At 41.0% G+C, this 8,147-nt stretch overlaps 1 pseudogene; it reads left to right on the top strand.

The window, feature by feature from the left end:
• Window positions 1–5,432: 5,432 nt before the first annotated feature.
• Window positions 5,433–5,552, top strand: LOC112483089 (annotated as a pseudogene).
• The last annotated feature ends 2,595 nt before the right edge of the window (window positions 5,553–8,147 follow it).

Below are 8,147 nucleotides of genomic sequence, written 5' to 3'. Positions count from 1 at the left end.
ATATAATGTAAACTATAAGACCCTATTAAAAGAAGTTGGAAAAGATACAAAGAAATGGAAAGATATTCCATGTTCTTGGATCAGAAGAATGAACATAGTTAAAATGACCTTATTACCTAAAGCATTATAGAAATTTAATGCAATCTCCATCAAAGTTCCATTGGCATTTTTTAAAGAAATAGAACAAAAGAATCATCAGATTTGTATGGAAGCACAAAAGACCCTGAATCGCCAAAGCCATCCTGAGAAAAAAGAACAAGGCTGGAGGCATCACTCTGCTCTACTTTAAATTATACTACAAAGTGACAATAATTAGAATAGCATGATATTGGCAGAAAAATAGACACACAATTAGTGGAACAAAATCAAAAGTCCAGAAGTAAACTGTTGTTTATATGGGCAAATAATTTTCAACAACAACAAAAAAAAATGTATAGAGGAGAAAGGAAAGCCTCTTCAATAAATGTTGCTGAGAAAACTGGAAAGCCATCTGCAAAAGAATGAAACTAGACAGTTGTATATTACCATACACCAAAATTAAATCAAAATGGATTAAGGACCTGAATATAAGACCTGAAACAATAAATTGCATAGAAGAAAATATAGGAACTAAATTCATGGACCTTGGACTAAAGAGGATTTTATGAATTTGACCTCAAAGGCAAGGGAAGAAAAAGCAAAAATAAATGAATTGGACTTCATTAAACTAAAAACTTCTGCTCAGCAAAATAACAGTCAACAAGGTAAAGAGACAACCATCTGAATGGGAAAATATATTTTCAAGCAATGTCTCCAATAAGGGCCTAATACCCAAAATATTTAAAGAACTCCTACAACTCAATAACGACAAAAAAATAAATAAATAAATGATCCAATTAAAATTGGGCAGAGGATGACCTAAATGGACACTTCTCCCAAGAAGACATAGTCAACAAACACATGAAAAGATGCTCAACATCGCTAGATATTAGGGAAATGCAAATCAAAACCACAGTGAGATACCATCTAACATCTGTTAGAATAGCTTTTATCAACAGGACAAGTAATAACAAGTTTTGGAGAGGATGCAGAGAAAAAAGAGACCCTCATATACTGCTGGTGGGACTGCAAATTGTTATAGCCACTATAGAAAACAATATAGAGGTTCCTCAAAAAACTAAGAATGGATCTACCATATGATCTGGCAATCCCTCTACTGAGTATTTACCCCAAAGACTTGAAAACACATATCCAAAAAGATAGTTGCACACCAATGTTCATAGAAGTATTATTTACAGTGACCAAGACATGGAAGCAACCAAAGTGCCCTACGATAGATGATTGGCTAAAGAAGCTGTAGTACATATATACGATGGAATATTACTCAGCCATAAGAAGAGATGAAATAATGCCATTTCCAACAACACGGATGGACCTCGAGATAATCATGCTAAGCGAAATAAGCCAAACTGAAAAAGAAAATCAAATGATATCACTTGTTTGTGGGATATAAACCTAAAAGCAACAAATGAACAGGACAGACAGAGACTCATGGACATGGACTATAGACTAGTGGTTACTAGTGTGGTGGGAGACAAGGGAGGAGGTAGATGGGGTAAAGGGGGTCAAATATATGGTAGCTGAAGGAAACTGGACTTTGGGTGGTAAACACACAATAGAGTATACAGATGTCAAATGATAATGTACACCTGAAAATTATCTAATTGTATTAACCAATGTTACCCCCAATAAACTTAATTTTAAAAAATCAGCAGGGCTATCTTGGCTACAGAGCCCCCTCCCCCACCTGAGGAGTAAGGGATTCTTGCCTCACACTGTGCTCCCCAGCTCAGGGTTCCACTGCTGGGAAGAGAAGTTTCCACAACCTCTATCTGTGAAAACCAGCAGAAATTGCGGCTGAGTGAGACAGAGGCCTGAGAGAAGTGCAGACCTTCCTCTTGAAGGGCCCACACCCAGACTTACTCTCTGATTCACTGGGGCAGCTTCTCGAGGGGTGCCAGGGACATATGCGGAGGCAGTGAGCTGTTGGGCTTCAGGGCGAGGACTGGAGGGGCAGTTTGTTCCCAGACAGAGGTCCAGGCAGAAGACATTGTTCCTTTATTAAGCCCTCCTGCTTCCCAGACTACAGATGCAGGCACCATCAACCTGGATAACACAGGTCACTCCACCTAGGGCATTCCCTGAGACTCTGCCTCTCCCAATTTGTGGGCCCATCCAAGCTGTTTCCAGTGGTTTATTCCATACAAACAGGCTGTCTTGGCTCCTGCTGTGAACTTTCGCAAACTCTCTCAAAGGCTTGAAGAGGAATTTTCCACTCAAATGGCTACCCTTATAATGAGCTCTTTGTTCTGCTTCTGTAGACATGCTTGCTACATAGGCCAAAGGGCAGGGTGACCTTGAGATCAACTGAAGACTCACCCTCCCCTTTGCTTGTTCTGTCTAGATAACAGATATATTGCCTTTGCTTGTTCTGTCTAGATAACAGATGTATTGCCTAAATTCCTATCTGAGAATCTCATTCTCTATAACTGCCTGTAGCCCAAGGCAACTCCTGAGCTCTGCACTCTGTAACTGCCTGAGGACAAATTAACCAATCAGCTCATGCCAATTATAACTGCATGGATAATCCCTATAAAAGCAAGGTTACCACTGAGCTCAGGGCCCAGATTGTCAGAGCGCTAGCTCTTCTGGGACTGCTGGCATAATAAACCTGAGTTCTCCAACTCTCCGAGTGGTGCTTGGTTTCTCACTGGTCTGATATTTTTTGCAACAGGCTCACAAAACCCAAAGAAGCAGCGTCTGGTGTGCCCTGTACCTCTTTCTGAGCAGCCCCAAACCCTGCATTAGTCGTAGCCAACCTTGGTTTGACTTGACCCTTTGAGGCACCTATAAGCCCAGCACAGGTGGCAGCCATATGTGGATTACTTAGTAACTATTACCAGGTGGCCCTGAAGGTACACAGGCTGTGGCTGAACTTGGCCTGCAGATGGATCCCTTTTAGGTCTATGCCAAGGGGCCCCAGAGCACACCTACTACATCAAGCCACTCTAATAAGACCGGGAGACTTAGGAGTCTTACAGACACAGGGAGGCAGCCAAAATGGGGAGACAAAGAAACATGTCCCACATGAAAGAACAGAACAAAGCATCAGGAAAAGAACTAAACAAAATGGAGATGAGCAATCTACCAGATGCAGAGTTCAAAATACTGGTTATAAGGATGCTCAAGGAACTCAGGGGGAAGAATAGAAGAATTCAGTGAGAACTTTAACAAAGAGATTTTTAAAAAATGGAAATGGAAATTATAAAAGGGAACCAGTCAGAAATGAACAATATAATATCTGAGGTGAAGAGTATATTAGAGGGAATCAAGAGTGGAGGGAGTAGAGGATCGAATCACTGATACAGAGGATGGGGTAATAAAGTACACCCAATCAGAACGGCAACGAGAAAAAAGAATCCAAAATACTGAAGATAATATAAGGAGCCGATGGAACAAATCAAACATAACAACATTCACCTCATAGGGGTACCAGAAGGAGAAGAGCAAGAAGTTGAAAACCTATTTGAAGAAATAATGATGGAAAACTTCCCTAACCTGGTGAAGGAAATGGACATAAAACCCCAGGAAGCTCAGAGTCACAAAAAAGATGAAATCAAAGAGGTACACGCTAAGACACATCATAATTAAAATGTCAGAGGTTAAATATAAAGAGAATCAAAAGTAGCAAGAGAAAAGCAGTTAGTTACCTACAAGGGAGCACCCATAAGACTGGCAGCTTATTTCTCAAAAGAAACTTTGCAGGACAAAAGGATTAGGCACAAAATATTCGACATGATGAAACCCAGGATCTACGACCAAGATTACTCTATTCAGCAAAGCTATCATTTAGAGTCAAAAGACAGATAGAGCTTCCCAGACATGAAAAAGCCAAAGGAATTCATCATCACCAAGCTTGTATTACAGGAAATGTTGGAGGGACTTCTTTAGAAAGAAAAAATATGTAGCAAAAATATGAATAAAGAATGGCAATAACTACATGTCTTTTAACAAGTACTTCAAATGAAAAAGAATTAAGTGCTCAAGTGCTCAATAGAGAGAGTGACTGAATGGATAAGATAACAAGACCCTTACATATGCTGCCTACAAGAGACTCACTTCAGATTAAAAGACACACACAGACTAAAAGTAAGGGGATGAGAAAAGATATTGCATAAGGATTTAAAGGGTAGTATGCTGAGTGAAGTAAGTCAGATAGAGGAAGACAAATGCCATATGATTAGATTTATATGTGGAATCTAAAGAAAGAAATAAACAAACAGAATAAACTCATAGATACAGAGAACATTTCGAGGGTTACTAGATGGGAGGGGGATTGAAGGAGTCAGTGAAAAGGGGGGAGGAAATTAAGAAGTACACACTGGTAGTTACTAATAGTAATGAAGATAGAAAGTATAGCATAAGGAATATAGCCAATAATATTATAATAGCTATGTATGGTGTTAGAGGGGCACTAGATTTATTGGGATGATCACTTTACGAGTTATATAGATGTCTAATCACTATGTTGTACACCTGAAACAAATATACTATTGTATGCTAACTATAACTAAAAAATAAAAAAAATATTATTTTTATAAAATACTAATAAACATCTGGAAAGTTTAAAAATACCAACTCTGATCTCTACATCATAGCAGAGACAAGAATTGATTTGGGGTTGATCATAATCCCAGTTGCGAAAGGTAAGGCAATAAAGCTCACAAAATTAAAGAAAAAAAAAAAAGACTACCCCCATTGCTTTGAGGAAATCAAGACAACATACTAGCCATAAAGGTAAAAACACATTTCATCCTTGTAACAATCTCATCAGGTAAATTCTATCATCTGTGCTTCATATCACAAATCTGAGGCTTAGGACAGTGGTTCTCTATGTGTAGCATCCACACCAGCATCATCATCGGGGAACATGTGTAAAATGCATATTCTAAGGCTTGACTTCCCAAGACCTCCAAAATCAGTAATACTGGGGACGGGCCGGGAAGCAGTGGTTCAACGAACCTTCCAGATGATTATGATGCTGATTCTAGGACTACAGGCAGAGGGAGATGAGGGCCCAAGTTTACAAGGCGGCTCAGGTTGAAATCAAGATTATCATGAATGGTGTTTGACTCAAAAACCTGCTCTCTCAGTCACTGTTACACAGCCTCAACCAATTAAATAACAAAATCTTTATAGCCTCAGGTGTGAAATGGCCAACACTGAGAATGATCCGCAAGATGAGACACAACTGGTTTGTAAGGACACAAGGGAGGGAAACACCATCCAATCAGAAGATGGATTATGCAAAATGTTTTAAAATATAACAACTGATAAGGGCTCTTGATTGTTATGAAATATTTAATATAAAAATGCTCATGCTAAAATGCTAAGTCAAAAGAAAACAATACCCTGAACAAGCCTGACCCCATCTGATCTCAGAAGCTAAGCAGGGTCAGGCCTGGTTAGTACTTGGATGGGAAACCACCTAGGAAAACCAGGTGCTGTAGGCGTTAAAAATAAAAAATAAGGGATTGTAAATTGACCAGGTCCTTGCAATCTGTGAGGTCAACCAAGGGTTGCCTTGCCTAAAAAAAAAAGGAAAAAAAAAAAGACAACAATAAACATCAAGTTACACACTCAGCATGTCAATGGAAGCAAGACCAGCTCCTCCTTACATGGAGAAGTACAGGAAGCATACACACACCTAGAACACAATGACTGCACTTAAGTGCCAATGTCATGGATGATTTTGTTCTCTCGTTGAATTTTTCATTGTCTTCAATGAGCATGCATTTGGTTTTGTGAAGAAAAATTCTTGAAAGGGAGACTGGGTCACCCCAAGTCATAAAGAGTTATCAGAGGGGAACATACCACATGTCGCATTTTTCAGTTAAGACTAGAGGAAGAAATTTCTCAATGGTGATGGCATTAGGAGATGAGAAGCCAGATCTGAGTGGAACGGTACACACAGGGGATGCGGAGACTTAGAGACACATCCAGCTACTCATAGGAACCTGATAGGGAGAGTGAGAAACTTAAGTTCCATCTTTAAGAGACCTCAAGGTGAAGGGAGGGGTGAAATTCCTTGACAAGGAGACCAACGCAAGGGAAAATGAAGTTTGATGGAATTTAGCACAATGAAGAAAAGAAAGGCTTGCACTCACAGACAATGCACAGAAACGCACACTAAAAACAGGCACTAGGAAAAGCAGAAAAAATTTCCTATCTGGCTCTATTCAGAGTGCTGCTTATAGATGGATCATTTGACCAGCTAGGATTGAAGTTAACAGCAACTCAGAACTACTCACTTTCTAAACAAGGTAGCCCAGGACAGCAAAACCATATCAGATGTCAGAGCCACACAGAAAATGAGAAGACAAATAGGCAAACGCAAGAGGTAGGAAGGCTCTCCAGACCACTCAGGGGATAGTGCATAACTTCCTAAGGGAGATACAGAGTGGAAACCCAAATGAAGTCACAGAAGGAAGCGAGAGGAATTTCCAGGTTTTGTGCAAACATAAGAATGAGCATGCACATTTTGAAAATCCCGCTGACCCTGCTCATATACCTCTGGATAATAAGTCACTCAACCCCAGATCCCATTGACATGCCCTGCCAGCCAACTGCCACACGTGGAACTACGGGATGCAGGGACAACAGAGGCCCCTTCCCTGAGTGACTAAGCAGAGGCACTTGCTTGCTTAGTTCATGCTCTCTGCTCTAACCATTGTGAAAGGTTTGCTCCTACCCAGAATGAATGGGTAGGGAAGAAAAGGGAGTTAGTAACTTGGGTATATTCATAGGCAGATAAAAACAGGACTTGAGAGGGGGCCTTGGAAGATGAATAACAAACACTGGGTCAGTGATGGAGGTAAGCCCCAAAGGAACTCCAGGCGAATGCCTTTACCCTTGGAGGGAGTGAAGAGCCATTTTTTACATCTGAACAATGGAAGGAATGTAAAACAGAGCCGATAAACTTAGGAGCTAAGCATAATAAGCCCAAGAGGCTCTGTTGTCATGGCAAAATAAGAATAAAGGCACCTGCCCCTAGCCCATCTGGGCTACAGCCTGGGATGACAGAATTATTACAGACCCCACACATGTCATTAGCAGCAGTGCCTGGATGCTCTGTCACCACAGGTATTTGAGGAGAAAAAAAATACAAACCCATAAACTCCATGACCACGTCACTCTCCTTGAGCCTGAACGACTGTGACTTGGATTCATCTTTTGGGATGCAGTAGTGATACCATCCCAAATAACAGATGAAAGAACAAGCTCAGACACAGTTATGCGCTGCTTGAAATTATGGTGGGGATGCAAGGGAACTAGGTGGGCATGAGGGATCTCTTTGGGGCAATGGAAATGTCCCAAAATTGGATTGTTGTGATGGTTGCACAACTCTATAATTCTACCAAAAATCATTGCATGCTTAACACGGGTGGATTTTCCGGGATGGAAATTATACTGCAATGAAACCCTTCAAAATAACATTAGAAGAGAAAAGTTGCTTATGGAATCACAGGCAGCTGTCCTCTCTAAATCTGTTTTCTCATTCTTATAAGAGAGTTCAGTCTGAGGACCTCAAAAACCCTTCTAAGCCTCACACCGTTAAAGCTTGCAATGCTCTGTGGGAGAGACCCAACTGGTAATTGCCATTTAATTAAAAGAGGAGACAGAGAAAGGTACAAGAGCTGGTACTCACCTCCCTGAGGCTAGGCCTTACTCGCAGCCTGAGGGTATTCCATGCCAACAGAATCTTCAATAAGAGAGATTCTTCTGCCAGCCTGAGCTCTGTGATTGGCCTATGGGACACCGATGGGGGCAGGTCTTTCTGCCCAGGATGGAATGGCCCCACTACGATCATCAACGGGTGGTGCTCAACGTTTAAATGAGACTCAGATTGAAATGACTTGGGCCCTATCCCTGGCGAGCCTAATTGAATTGATCTGGAGTGGGCTTTAGGGAACTAGGAGTCTTCAGAAGTTCCCCCAGATGGTTCTAATGTGCAGTCTTGCCCCTAGCCCATCTGGGTCAGGCTTTTTGACCTCAGCTTCATTGACATTCTGAGATAGACAATTCTTTGATGTAGGAGCCTGTCCTGT

This window comes from Pteropus alecto, unplaced genomic scaffold (assembly GCF_000325575.1).
Source record: "Pteropus alecto unplaced genomic scaffold, ASM32557v1 scaffold326, whole genome shotgun sequence".
NCBI lineage: Eukaryota > Metazoa > Chordata > Mammalia > Chiroptera > Pteropodidae > Pteropus > Pteropus alecto.
This window is presented reverse-complemented; position numbering and strand designations above follow the sequence as displayed.